The 16102-nt window shown below is 34.8% G+C and overlaps 1 protein-coding gene across 1 annotated transcript in view; it reads right to left on the reverse strand.

Annotated features, from left to right (window-relative positions):
- LOC133530402 (uncharacterized) overlaps positions 1–15744 on the reverse strand; it is a 312356-nt gene extending 296612 nt beyond the window's left edge. Inside the window, exon 1 of the mRNA XM_061868311.1 lies at positions 14728–15744. The gene's annotated coding sequence lies outside the window, so the exon portion shown is untranslated. The remainder of the gene's footprint in view (positions 1–14727) is intronic.
- Between the last annotated feature and the right edge of the window lie 358 nt (positions 15745–16102).

The following is a 16102-nucleotide window of genomic DNA, read 5'->3' on the forward strand; positions in this document are numbered from 1 at the left end:
TTTAACTGTCTAGCTATCATGGTTCATAAGATACAGCCTGGTGACAAACAGACAGTGGAGTCCCGTTTTTACCCTTTGGGTACGGAACCTAATAACATGCAAGTATTATTTCCAACTAAATTGTAGTATGCACTCGACTCCCAAGCGACATCGACGTTGCTTCGCGCGATAGCTCCTAAGTTCCAACTAAGCAGATGCAATCCCCAGGCCACGAGATTAAGTTTAACTCCTGACGTCGGCCACCCCTACCTAAAGGAGGGGGAGGGGGGGATGCGGCGCTCGCCTGTACTGTGAAATTCAATCTTATATTGTTACATCAGAATTTAAATGATATTCGCACGTGCATTTCACTCGTACTTGCTTGTTTTTGTACCCGGGTACGTCCTTAAACTACGTCCAAAAGAGAGGTATGGGCATTGTCAATTTCATCTCGCTTTGTGTGGTAGGGCACAGCCAGTGGATGTCATTCCAGATCTAGAGCAGAGCCCAACTGGGGAAGTACCTCCACCTTACAGAAAACCGCAGCCAAATAGCACTAGACCCTACTCATAGTGTTGTGTTCCTGCCGGTGAGTAAGGTTGCCAGAGCTCAACGAGGGGGAGGGGGCTTTAGGGTCGGCAACGCGCATGTAACTCCTCTGGAGTTGCAGGAGTACATAGGCTACGGAGACTGCTTACCATCAGGCGGGCCGTATGCTTGTTTGCCACCGACGTAGTATAAAAAAAAATCTAGCATGTAGTTTTTTTTAATACGTCATAAAATTAAAAAAAAAAATTTCTTCAACCATACGTGTGGATAGGTCTTCAAAAATGATATTTAGGTTACTAATATCATTTTTTTCTAAAATGAATAGTTTGCGCGAGAGACACTTCTAAAGTAAAAAATGTGTCCTCCCCCCCCCCCCCCCCCCTGTAACTTCTAAAATAACAGAATGAAAAATCTAAAAAATATATGTGATATACATTACCATGCAAATAAATTAAAAAATGGAAAAATTACTGAGACTTGAACTGAGGCCTCCGGATTCTCTGAGTTCAAGTCTAAACCAAGGCAGTGATTTTTCCATTTTTAGGGTTCCGTAGCCAAATGGCAAAAAACGGAACCCTTATAGATTCGTCATGTCCGTCTGTCTGTCCGATTCTGTCACAGCCACTTTTTTCCGAAACTATAAAAGCTATACTGTTCAAACTTGGTAAGTAGATGTATTCTATGAACCGCATTATGATGTTCACACAAAAATAGAAAAAAAACAATAAATTTTGGGGGTTCCCCATACTTAGAACTGAAACTCAAAAAATCTTTTTTCATCAAACTCATACGTGTGGGGTATCTATGGATAGGTCTTTAAAAATGATATTGAGGTTTCTAATATCATTTTTTTCTAAACTGAAAAGTTTGCGCGAGAGACACTTCCAAAGTGGTAAAAAGTGTGTCCCCCCCCCCCCCGTAACTTCTAAAATAACAGAATGAAAAATCTAAAAAAAATATATGATATACATTGCCATGCAAACTTCCACCGAAAATTGGTTCGAACGAGATCTAGTAAGTAGTTTTTTTTTAATACGTCATAAAAATTTAAAAAAAAAAATTTTTTCATCAAACCCATACGTGTGGGGTATCTATGGATAGGTCTTCAAAAATGATTTTTAGGTTTCTAATATCATTTTTTTCTAAACTGAATAGTTTGCGCGAGAGACACTTCCAAAGTGAAAAAATGTGTGTCCCCCCCCCTGTAACTTCTAAAATAACAGAATGAAAAATCTAAAAAAAATATATGATATACATTGCCATGCAAACTTCCACCGAAAATTGGTTCGAACGAGATCTAGTAAGTAGTTTTTTTTTTAATACGTCATAAAAATTTAAAAAAAAAATTTTTTTCATCAAACCCATACGTGTGGTGTATCTATGGATAGGTCTTCAAAAATGATATTTAGGTTTCTAATATCATTTTTTTCTAAACTGAATAGTTTGCGCGAGAGACACTTCCAAAGTGAAAAAATGTGTGTCCCCCCCCCTGTAACTTCTAAAATAACAGAATGAAAAATCTAAAAAAAATATATGATATACATTACCATGCAAACTTCCACCGAAAATTGGTTTGAACGAGATCTAGTGAATAGTTTTTTTTAATACGTCAATAAATTAAAAAAAATTTTTTTTCATCCATAGATACCCCACACGTATGGGACGTGTGGGGTATCTATGGATAGGTCTTCAAAAATGATATTTAGGTTCCTAACATCATTTTTTTCTAAACTGAATAGTTTGCGCGAGAGACAGTTCCAAAGTGGTAAAATGTGTGTCCAAAGTGGTAAAATGTTGAACAAGATCTAGCAAGTAGATTTTTTTTTAATACGTCTTAAATGGTACGGAACCCTTCATGCGCGAGTCCGACTCGCACTTGGCCGCTTTTAAATTTTAGGGACAGACGTTTCTGCTTGTTAGAAATTAATTTAATAACTAAATATTTTCCCTGTTTATTAGGATCTGTATTTCTTTATGACAACCTTTGTATGACACCGTCAAACATTATCTGCTTATATAAGTAAATGATTTTATTTTAATTTTGACTCGCATTACTACTAGTTCTCTTAAAGTAAAACCGGTCACTAAGTAACTTGAATACAGTCTCCTTAACCAGATAACGTCAGCAGTAAAACTGGCAGCTAATTTCTTAGGTGTGGGCTAATCATTCCGAGCTGATACTCACACACACTTTTTTTATAATTCTTACATTTTTAACCGGCTTCAAGATTTCAAAAGGAGGAAGTTATCAATTCGGCAAGTATGTTTTTTTGTTGTTTTTTTTTAAATGTTTTTTGTTTAACTCCGTCCTTTCTAAACCGATTTAAAATTATTTTTTTGCTTGAATCTATATATATACAGATTGGTCCCGTTTTTGTCAAAAATCAGTTCTGATGATGGGATCCATGAGGAATCGAGGGAACTCTTCAAATGTGACCACCATACATATAGTGATTTTTGTATTTTCATCAACAAATCAAGCATTTACATTTAAAAAGTGACATTAGATGAAGTGGAAAAGCTGATGATGAACAGAATGGAACTCTTCAACGCCGCATAGTTCAGGTTTGGCAATTTGTTCTCATCGCATGTTTGTGAAGCAGTTATGTTAGGTTAGGTTAATATTTCAATTATTAAATCTAAAATCAACAATAATCTTTCTTTCACCGGTGTCCCTCATTGAAGTCGGTTTTTTTCTTAAAAAGTATGATGTAACTTTTTCTCGCATTATTAGTTCCCTTAAACAGATCCCTAAGTAACTTGCAAACAGTCTTTTCAACCAGATAACGTCAGCAGTGGAAGCGGCACCTAAGGAGGGTCGGGTAATCCTCCCGAAGCCAGCGAGCACCGAGTGCTGAAAACTTGCCGCATTAAGCCATCTGCGAGGATGACTTATTACATATTGATAAGTTGGAATTAGATTAAAAGTACTTTTGAGATATTATGCGGTTTAATTAGTACAATGTCGTGTAATAAAAATACAGATAATGATATTTATTTCATAATACAGATAACATTATAAATTGCAGGAATTTCAATATACAATTTATATTATGATCGTCAAAACAGATGTACAAAAATATAATCAATAAGATATTAATTTAATGTAATGTAATATAGCGAAAGCGGTGGTGGCCGAGTGGATATGGCGTCCGACTTTCAATCCGGAGGTCGCGGGTTCAAATCCTGGCTCGTACCAATGAGTTTTTCGGAACTTATGTACGAAATATCATTTGATATTTACCACTAGCTTTTCGGTGAAGGAAAACATCGTGAGGAAACCTGCATACATCTGCGAAGAAATTCAAAGGTGTATGTGAAGTCCCCAATCCGCATTGGGCTAGCGTGGGGACTATAGCCCGAGCCCTCTCGCACATGAGAGGAGGCCTGTGCCCAGCAGTGGGACGTATATAGGCTGAATTATTATTATTATATATTAATGTAATATAGATAGAAAAATGGTAACCCCTCCCTCTGCATGGGTAGCCCTCTAATAATAAATAAATAAATATTATAGGACATTATTACACAAATTGACTAAGTCCCACGGTAAGCTCAATAAGGCTTGTGTTGAGGGTACTTAGACAACGATATATATAATATATAAATATTTATAAATACTGAAATACATAGAAAACACCCATGACTCAGGAACAAATATCCATTCTCATCACACGAATAAATGCCCTGCCAGGATTTGAACCCGGGACCATCAGCTTCGTAGGCAGGGTCACCCTAATGATGGTGCAGTTAAAGAGGCTACCCCAGGAGGGTAGCTGGGTAGCACTGGAGAATACCTCTCTGGGCTTGCATGCTCAGGTAAGATATACTTGAGCGCTCAATCGTCTACCGATACGACCTCTAAACCATAGAAGAAAAGAGCGTACTCCTAGCTTAAATTCCCCGACAACGGACTTATAACTTTACTGGTGTTGCGGGTGTCCATGGGCGGCGGTAATCGCTTACCCTCTGCTCGTTTGCCTCCTATATAAAAAAAGCCTTAATCTGGCACTGAACGCCTCAATACTTAAGTTAATTTATATTAATTACATTGCCTGTTTCAAATGTTTTTTTATAAAGGTGTAAAGGCTTCTCTGGACTTTTTCTGATTTAAAAATGATGATTTCAGTGACAATTATTATCTTATTTTGTCTCAAACTCAAACTATGTAGAAACAAAATTTCATCTAAATTAGTTCAGCGTGAAGAAGTAACAGATAGACAGACAGAGATCTCAGTTACTTTTCCTTTCATACTAATAAAATGAAATCGGTAGCGGTAAGAGCGTGCGAGTTGCAATCCGGAGGTCGCGGGTTCAAACCCCGGCTCGTACCAATGAGTTTTTCGGAACTTACATACGAAATATCATTTGATATTTACCAGTCGCTTTTCGGTGAAGGAAAACATCGTGAGGAAACCGGACTAATCCCAACCAGGCCTACGCCAAATCTTGGGATTAGTTGTCAAACGGACCCCAGTCTCCCATGTGCCGTGGCAAAATGCCGAGACAACGCGAGGAAGCAGAAGAAGAAGAAGACTAATAAAATGATATTAATTTTTTCGAGTTACTTTTTGGTCATTTTCATTCAAAATGGCGGAGCTTTTTCCATTAAGCTCGCGAGGTCTACAACTCACAGAACCACTCGTTTTATCGTAATAACTAGCATGCTTTTTTTTCTAATTTTATTCTACTACGCCACGATCAGCAAATATGGTTTCAATTTGAATAGAGTAATAATAATAGGAATCTTTCAGCGAAAGGTCGCATAGCGAAGAGTCTCGACCAACACCTTGAGAGACTCTCGCTAGGTGGTTGGATCAAGGGTCAGATGCAGAAGGCGGTGATCTTGGACACGGCGCCGATAGTCCGGCGGTTCCTCTCTCTGCAACCCTGACCAACGGCAGCTCCCTGCCCCGCTGCTGGCGACACCCTAGGTTAGGTTTTTTAATTTTGTATTGTTTTTGTATTTTATTTTTGTTCTGTGTTTTATAAAATGCCTAACCCGAGATGAGAAATACATAAATAGATAGTTATAATAATAATATACTCAAAATACATTCCAAAATATTATTCATATTTAATTAAAATTTCCCTAGCCACAAAACGTGCAATGCCACACTATAAAATACCGTAATTTCAAACAATACCATAAGCGCCATAACTCCTGTACAGAAACGCGTCGTTTTGCTCACTAGGGCACACGCCGTGACCCAGTTAGGGCGGATATTATGGGTTCGAGTCTTGAGTTATAATTAAACCGACTGCGATTGGCTGCGGATTCGATCGACATCTTGCTGTGTTTAATCATCTACTGTATGTTATTGTATGATTTTTTTATTCCATAGATTGAAATTGTATTTTTTTTTTAATGCGTGTTAGTTACAAAATGTTTTGAAAAGATGTGTCCCGCAGAGTTTCTTGCCGGTCTATATTGGGATACCCTCCTCCAATTGAGGGGGGATTTAAATCTTCTCGGGTCAGAGGTGTAGGGTTAGAGCCGGTGTAGCTTTATTTGAAGTTCATAAGCGAATTGTAATATGCCTACTCGGAAAATAATCTATCTTTATTCATTAAGAAGTGAATTCATTATTTATGGTGCTTTAAGATAATGGACGACCTTTGCTTCATAAAAGCTTAGTCCCCATTTTCCTCCCTGGATATTGACATTATGGAAAAAAAATCATTTCTAATGCTCTGAAAATGGGTCATTATTGTTTTATAAAGTGTGCAGAAAATGATACGTTTCTGTACTTTCTAAATACAATTTTTATCAGTTTTTACGATAAGTTTTTTTATTATAATATTGGTTTTAAATGGATTTGTTGTACAATTTACATTCTGATAATTAACTCCCCATTCCATAAATAACGATATTTTATCTAAATTGTTAATCGAAAGTACCCTCAACAAATACTACTGAAGTTTATACTTAGCCGTGTTTTTAACCTACACATGCATTTTACTTTCCTCGTATTTGAAATGGATATAAAGTGTTTAATTCGGATGAAAGGCACCATTTCAGTACTATAAACTAAATTCAAAATTCAAAAATGTATTCTGCAAGTAGGCCTCAAGGGCTCTTTTACAAGTCAATACAACATTTATAGTAACATCATATAGTGACATGAAAAATACATAAAAACATTTATAAATACAACAGCCAATACCTGGGTAAAATTATAATAATCTTAAAATAAATAATTACTACAATACAATAGAGATGTATAGTCTCTATGGTTAAAAACACATTAAATCTGGAGATGTAAAAGGTCCCCAATGTCAGTGTACTAATACTAATAAGATTTGGAAGTGTAAAGTCTCTCCAAAAGCAAAGGTTCCGTAGCAAAATGGCAAAAAATGGAACCCTTATGGATCTGTCTGTCTGTCCGTCCGTATGTCACAGCCACTTTTTTCCGAAACAATAAGAACTATACTGTTGAAACTTGGTAAGTAGATATATTCTGTGAACCGCATTAAGATTTTCACAATTACACAGGAAAATAGAAAAAAAAAACAATAAATTTTGGGGGTTCCCCATACTTAGAACTGAAACTCAAATTTTTTTTTCATCAAACCCATACGTGTGGGGTTTCTATGGATAGTTTTTAAATATGAAATGAGGTTTCTAATATCATTTTTTTCTAAACTTTTTAATTGGTCATAAATGGTACGAAACCATTCATGGGCGAGTCCGACTCGTACTTGGCCGCTTTTTTTTACCCGGGGTCAGTTATCTCTGCATCTAACTGTACATTGCAATTTACCCTAAAAGCTTGTAAAATAAAAATAGAGAAACTCACTAAATTTCTAGTCACGTATTACCTCACTAGAAAATTTACATAATTATGCTCTTCTTCGTGACTTCACATTAATTTAACAAATTTTAACGTATATGTGTTTTTCTAAACGAACGTGAAAACACTTTACTTTCTTAAATCATAAATATCATTAAAACCCATCCAGTACGAGTTTGATGAATACGAGTTCTTTTAAATTCTAAAACATGGCTACCTAGTGAGTAAATACTCACGAGTAAATACTGAGTAAATACTCCCAAGTTTTATTTGTCCATGCCGTTACCATTTTTCAAACACTTTGTACGGTGGTAACGTAATGCGAAGTACGTAAAATTTATGTATACTCTATATACCAGTATTTACTCGTTTATACCCACATTGGTGGGTATAAACTATTTAGAGTACTGAAATTGAATATATGTGTATGTTTTAAGCCGCTACTGGATTAAGTACTCAAAATTATAAGAAATATATTTTTAAGGGCACTCTATAAAAGTAACAATTCATGGCAAACAATCAGAAACCACGAACGTGTTGCATATTATTCAAGGGGTCTTTAAAAATAACTTGTATGTTACTAAAAACTTTTTTGGATAAATTTAATACTTTTGGAAAAAAAAAAAAACATTTTTAATATCCGAAATAATGTTTGTCCCTCAATAACTTTCGGACAAAAGTAAAAAAAAATATGAAAAAATATCGTGTGATTAGCGGTAGAATAAAGTACTAAAAAAATACTTTGAACCTGATCTGTTCAACCATTTTTGAGTTTTCTTTGAGAAACCCTCAATAAAAGGTGGTAAGTGCAGCGTAAGCAGACGCACACACTTTTGCGCAAAATGCAGTTATCTAGAACATCGATAGAACTTGAGTCACATATTTTTTAAACTAAATAACTTCTTATTTAAAACGAAATTTTTAACTACGTATTATTACAAGTTGCCTCACACCGATGTTTTTTTTTTCAATATCCTATATGCTTTTTATTGTGTAAATATTGTTAATACACGTTAAAACTCTTTAATAAAAAAACTATATTGGTCATAAACCTCACTTTTCTATTTTTTTCTTAGTATTTTTCTATACCGTCACCATTTTTCAAACACTTTGTACTGCGGTAACGGAATGGAAAGTACGTAAAATGTATGAACATTATGGAAAAAATTTCTCCTGGGTAGTTAGAAATCAGCTCATGATTCCCTAATACCTAAAAAAACTCGAGTGTTTTTACAGTTATTATGCAGCATGTATTTTTGATACGATCACATAATACAAAGGGTACTTAATATTGGCCCTAATGAAGGATCTTTCATATAATTTCCAAAAAAATACGACTATTATTTTTCCTTACAAACAAAATTTCGAATGTATCTAACGTTGTATTCAGTTGTTTTCATATTGTCATATTTAGGCCCGTCCACTATCGGCATGGCACGGCAAGGGATCCTTCGACATATTGCCGATGTGTCCTCAGGCATGCCGAAGTGTGCTTGGGAATGCCGTGGCATTCCTCAGACGTTCTCAAGCATACCGAGGTGTCCCATCACCCAACAATAGTGTTCCGGACCTTTGGGAGGCGTGCCCGGAGCTGAAGCCAATACGTAGAGCCCTTTTAACACTTTGATTAAATGTAAGGGGTCCACGCGTTTGATGCCCTTGCTCATGTTATGGGATGCACGCAGATTATTTATAAAAAATACTAAAAAAGGTATCAAAATTCAATTGCTGTAATTATAAATAAAAACAAACAGAAAGGCTTGTAAACGCCTATGTAATTAGAGTTACGAATGAAAAATGTTTGTAAATATTTTGTCGACTGGTTTACGCAGGCGCTCATCACGATAATCTCGTTAAACGTTGTATTAAGGTAAACATTTAATATTAAGAACCATTCATAAACGTCTACTAAAGTTACGATGCCGCTAATAATCGTTTGTCCCTTTCCATCATACCAATACGTCGGAAAGGGACAAACGATTATTAGCTGCATCGTAACTTTAGTAGACGATTATGAATAAGGGGGCAAGTAATTATTCTCGAGAGAAATGACAGCTTGAGCGGCGAGCTGGCCAGTGGCGTAGCGTGTAATAATCAAGCCGTATGCGAAGTCGCATCTGCAAGGCCCTTTTTACAAGCTTTATATTAGCTTGCAATGTACCTATGTATGGACGGGTCAAATCTTGCAAGTTAAATTTGACCCACTATAACTCGAATTTGACTTCCATAAATCGTAAAAATAGATATATTATTTTATCACCTCTAAACACTTGAAGTTATTCAATAACAAACCTCTGTAACTCGATAGAAACAATACAATTGTAATGTACGTGTTAGTATAATTACCTCTCTAATATTAATTTTTCATGCGTTACTCGAAACCTCTTAAAGATGAACAAAAACCTATAAGAACCTCCGTAATTTTATACCCTCTTTAAGACGAAACCTTAAAACAAACTGTTTAACGTTTCCTTTGACCTCCCAAATGTCCGAAACACCTTTGCAATAAGAACGATATTTTACTGTTTATACATATTTGAAGATGCCATTATAGATCAGCAGTACAATACATTTTTGAAAAAAGTGGTAATTATTTTTTTTTGACAATTTTATCCATCAAAAACAAAAAATATGGTCACTGTACTCGTTTGTTTCGATTCGTGTAATCAGTACTATGGCAAGCACTGCACTAGGCAGGGATGGTAAAATCATAGCCGATAAGCCAATCAGGGTACGTCATAAACGGTACGGCACCCTTCATGGGCGATTCCGACGTGGTAACGGAATGGAAAGTACGTAAAATGTATAAAAATTTAGGAACATTTTTTTTTCCTAGGAGGTTACAGTCAGCTCATGATTCCCTAATACCTTAAAAAAACTCGAGTATTTTTACAGCAAATCAGGGTATCAGGACGAATACAGTCATAGTTAGCGTTTCAAAATTTTCAAATAAGCTGATAGATAAAGTGCTAAGTTTTGCAGGAAATTTTATCTGGCAGTTCATTTATTTGTCTGTGAAACAGGCCCTAAGATTTTTCAGAAGCCTCTTCCCATCTTATATTACCGTATGGCTAACTGCTCAAAAATAACTCTGTAATATATTCAAATAAAATTACTGTCGACTAGAGAAAATATTAACACTCTCTATTAAATACATACTCTAGGTAGCGAAGATTAATACTAAACAACGTTAATATTAACGAGAAATTTTCTGCAGAACACAGGTATAGGCACATTCCATTAAAACTAAATTCTAAAATACTGTTCTGAAACAGCCTGCCTTTGACTTTGACTTTGAATAAAACGATATTCTGTAACCTTCACCGACGATCTCGGAATATTATAGCCAAGGGAGGGATTTGAACACAAATAAAAACATATCAACCTCTGCCTTTAGGCCTGTGTCTTTGTTTTGTGTATTTATATGTTAGGACTAGATATCAAAATAACTAATCTAAATATATCCCATGTTTTATTAGGGTGCTTTTCTGCACGTCAAATCAGTTACTTTTTCAAAGTGTCAAAAATACAAAATTCAAAAATTTATTCTGCAAGTAGGCCGCAAGGGCTCTTTTACAAGTCAATACAACATTTATAGTAACATCATATAGTGACATGAAAAATACATAATATTTATAAATACAACAGCCAATACCTGGGTAAACATTACATCATAATAATCTTAAAATAAATAATTACTACAATACAACAGAGATGTATACATCTCCAAAAATACATTAAAACTGGTGATGTAAAAGGTCCCCAATGTCAAAGTACTAATAAGATTTGGAGGTGTAAAGTCTCTCCAAGTGTCAAACACTTGGAGAGACTTTACACCTCCAAATCTGTAATTTATACTAAATAAATAAATCGCGTCTAGACTGTTAAGCTAGTAGTGTCACAAACTAATGCTACAGAATACATAACTACTATGTATCCAACAAGTCAAAAATAGTATACAGTATTACAGAGACGTATGTATAGTCTCCACGGTTAATACATTAAGTTTGGAGATGTATAAGGTCCCCACGGTCTGAGAAAGAGAATAATACCCGTTAATATGATTTAGAGGTGTAAAGGCTCTCCAAGTGTCCGAATGATTAGCCACTATTAGTAGGCTGGCAAATCAGGATTTAGGTTACATTCCGTTCATGTCATCTCGGATATAGGTGAATATGTAATCAATACATTCAGTTTGACGTCCTGAACACAAATATAAAAATGGCGGGGGTAGATACTGTGGCGTTATAACTATTAATTTAGTTAGTTAAACAATAAAACAAAAATAAATAGGTATAGGTAAAAAACTTAAGTAAGTCACCTATTGTATGTAGTTGTGACGTGTTCGAATAGACATTTGTTTTGTTTGTGTGTGTCTTTAAACATGTAGTACCTGGGCGACCGAGCTTTGCTCGGTTATAACTATTTATTGTAATATGGTGGTCTATAGGTGATAATCTTAACTACATTTTTTTACTAAATTAAACTTGTCTAAAACAATAAAAATTAAAAATTTATGTATATACTTGAACATATAAAAAAAAACCAAAGTTAGTCACCGGGCGAGATTCGAACCCGTAACACTCGTTTAGCAGTTCGCGTCTTAACCCGCTGGACCAGACGGACAGTGGCCGGCAACACGAAATTAGCGACCATATTCTGCGTCGAAAGAAAAACGCATGAAAACTCGAAAACACGCGTTTTCCCAAACATAAGACTAATCTAGATAGATTGTATACCCCCAAAAACCCCCATATACCAAATTTCAGCGAAATCGTTAGAGCCGTTTCCGAGATCACAGAAATATATATATATATATATATATATATATATACAAGAATTGCTCGTTTAAAGGTATAAGATTGTCTATTCGAACACGTCACAACTACATACAACAGGTGACTTACTTAAGTTTTTTAGTTAATTAGAATTTCGTTTTTTTTTTCAAGTTATTAAATTTAAGCTCACAGGAATGCACCCTTGAAATTAACGGACTAAAAAACCACCGCATCAGTAGGTTCTACTGATGTGAAAGAGCTCAAAGAGCTATACTCTATCGGTGTGAAAATAGTGTTAATATTCGCATTCGCTTTAGGTGAACTATAAATTGCGACTGTCCACGTTGTCCAGCCTAATACGTGTTTGACAACCACGCCTGATTGTTTTCAATTCTCCTGCTCTGAAAGTGGGTCATTGTTGTTTTAAAAACTGCGCACAAAGTGATACGTTTCTGCACTAGAACATTTTACTTTCTAAGTATGATTTTTTTAAATTTTTTTACGATAAGCAATTGAAATTTAATTTTAAATGAATCTATTATACAATTTACTTATTTAACTATCCATTGCATAAATAACGATACTTTTACCTAAATGGTTGACTGAACGTAAGTAACCGCAAGAAATGCTATAAAAAATTATACTTAGTCATAAAAAAAACACTTGTATTTACTTTCCTCGTATCCGAAATGAACAGTAGAGTGTTTAAGTCGCGTGAAAGGCATCATTTCAGCCTCGGAATATTGAAGCCATCACCTCGTTCGAGCGCCAAAGTACCTTGGCAGCAATGAGTACCTTTCATCCCTTGCTTACCGGTCTAGTATTGTGCAGCGCTTAAAAGATAATGATTTATATCCTACGCCCCGTGGGTTAATTGAACTGATTTGTATTTCAGCCGCAAATCTCATTCAATCTAAGTGCGGTTTTGGCGGCTGCGGGTGAAATGTACATAATTTGCGCCACTCTAGTGCAGCTCGTAAAATCCCTCTTTATTTATCAAACACTGACGATAAAGTTTCCTAGATTCGATAGATTTATTGGCACTAATCGTACACTGTCAACATTGGTTTAAAATTAATTGATTAATTTTATCAACTCAACTCTATTCGTTTATTTTGTTCACAACATAAGCCTTCGTGAATATTTTTAATTAATTTTAAGTAAAATTCAAATAATTTGTGTAATATATATTCATTAAGTTTTGTTGAAAGGATCTAACATAACATCATTTCACATATTCGGTAGACGCAGGAAAAAAACATTATTATATTTTGTTAAACATAAGTTACATAAAATAAAAATAGGAATAGGTTATTTTAAAACTTCATCGTACGAGATTCATTTGACGATATTTAGTTCAATCTTTTTTCTTGACTTAAGTTACATATCATAACTATATTATAATAAAAAGATCAACCGAATTTCATATTTATGATTATTTCATGAGCATCAACTAAATTGATACGAAAAGAAAATATACCCGATCGCCCGAAATAAAATATGGCATATGCCAAACGACAAAAGACATATAAAGGAACGTTCATCGTTTTCAGAAAATAGAGCAGATATTTCCGTGGCCGCTGTACCCTTTGAGGTTATTTCTTGTCTAAACTTAATATAAAAAAAATCCGCCAAGAGCATATCGGGTCATGTTCAGAGTAGGGTTCCGTAGTTACTCTTCCGTCACAATAAGCTAAACTGGAGCTTAAAGTATAGTAGATTAGTAACCAAAGGATGAACTGTGGATAGCACGTCTTTTTACTACGAAGGGGATTTTTTTTACGATAACTCAAAAACAGCTAAACTGATCATGTCCGCTATATATTTTAAGCAAATAAAGAATATTACTAATATTACTACTATAATTTTCATTAAATGTCTTTATTAAGCTCTACTTCCACGATTTTTTCATATTTTTTTGACCTATGGTTGAAAAGTTAGAGGGGGGGGGGACTCATTTTTTATTTCTTTCGGATTGATTATCTCCGATTATATTCACTTTATCAAAAAATGTTTGTTGAGAACCCCTATTAGTTTTGAAAGACCTTTCCAACGATATCCCATACTGTAGGGTTGAAGCAAAAAAAATGTTCACCCCCACTTTACGTGTAGGGAAGGTACCCACGCTGAATTTAAAGTTATTTGAAATAAATAACTTTAAATTCCGAAATTAAAATTAAGTATTAAAAATAATAATATGGTGTTTAAGTTCGGGTTTAATAAAATTAATACACAAAATATATAATGAAATACAAATGGTTGAAATAAACCTTAATATTAAATAAACATGTTTAAAATTAAAATACATTTTTAATTAGGATAAGCCGTTTTGATCCGAACTTCTATATTTAAACCTTTTTTAAAGAACAAAAAGATTTTTAGAACTTTCTTTATTAAAATGCGTAATTTAATTTTATAAGCAGAACTACATTGATAATAAAAAAATGCCCTTTTGAAAACACACTCCTGAGTATACTGGACGGTTTAATAAAAGTGAGATTTATCTCACTTATCGATTTCAACCTACTTTTTGACGCTATAATTATACATCTAAGAAATGTCCAAGCCAATTAATATTCTTAAATAACCCACGGCTAATCGGAAAAGAAATACACATGATTAAATACCTGAAGAAAATGACATCCAACGTCGCTAAATATCCCAACGTTACACACTTGGCACTAAACTTACACCACATAACACCAGTTTAATTTAACACACTATATAAGAACGTATTTTAAATATACACGTGATCAGCTCGTTTTCAACGCGAAACGTACGCCCGTTCGCTCTGACGGCCGGCGCGGTACTGAATAGCGAATGCTGAATTTTGAATATGGAAGGTACTGAAACGCAATGCTAAAAGCAGTTTGGTAACTCTCTTTCTAAATGAGCTTGTCAGAAAAGGATGCATTGTAGATAGTTTTATAGAAAACGGTTAAAGGAATTGTTGACATCGATGATTTCTATTTTTAAGCGTGCCGTATTTTTGACATGTATTATAATTAGAGTAATCTAAAGATGAAATTGCATTCTCCAGCTGTGTTTAAAGATATTTTTACCTTGTGAGATCTTTTGAATACAAAGATAGGTATTGAATTTATCAAATATTTACAAGAATATTTTACAGTTTTTCACATAGACTTATCACGTATTGCAGAAAATTACTACAGAATAAAAATATAAAATCTTACACGAATTCAAGGGATATTTTGTCAGTGGCATATAAACTTTGTCCGGCTGATAATGATAAGTGGCTACCATAGCCTATAAATGCCTGCAACCCAAAAGATGATACGAGATTTTTCGAGATTACTACCGGAGTAAAAATAGAACTGTATGCATTCCTATCTTTCGTAGTTTCGCATAGGTTGTCTGGAAGAGATCGCTTTTTGAGAATTCAGATCTTTTTTTCAATACTCCGTCAATGGCAATCAAACATACGGCCCGCCTGATAGTAAGCAGTCTCCGTAGCCTTAGTACGCCTGCAACTCCAGAGAAGTTACAAGCTCGTTTCCGACATTAACACTCCGCACTCTTGTACAGCTCTGACAACCTTACTCATCGGCAGGAACACAACACTATGAGTAGGGTCTAGTATTATTTGGCTGCGGTTTTCTGTAAGGTTTTCTAGATCTGGAATGACTTCCAACGTGCTGTGCCCCAAAGAGCATATAATCTGTGCCCTACCACACAAAGCGAGATGACATACCTCATACTATCTACCGTAATTTAGTTCTACATGTACCTATTTTAGTGAAGTTTAAACCATATGTTCCTATTGTGTATTTTATTATGCCCTAGGCCAGATTTTACGAAATTTCGCAACTTTACTGGAAAACAATTCAAATTATGTAGTTTTTATTACTCTTATTTACATTAAAACTACAGGAAATTACGAATAGAGAGATAAACATAAAATCAGTTTTATAGCGGTATTTAACAAGATATGGGTAATCGGCTAAGGTACAGGTACAGAATATAACTAAAACGACAACAATA

The sequence above is a fragment of the Cydia pomonella genome, chromosome 22 (genome assembly GCF_033807575.1).
Source record: "Cydia pomonella isolate Wapato2018A chromosome 22, ilCydPomo1, whole genome shotgun sequence".
In the NCBI taxonomy this organism is placed as follows: Eukaryota; Metazoa; Arthropoda; class Insecta; order Lepidoptera; family Tortricidae; genus Cydia; species Cydia pomonella.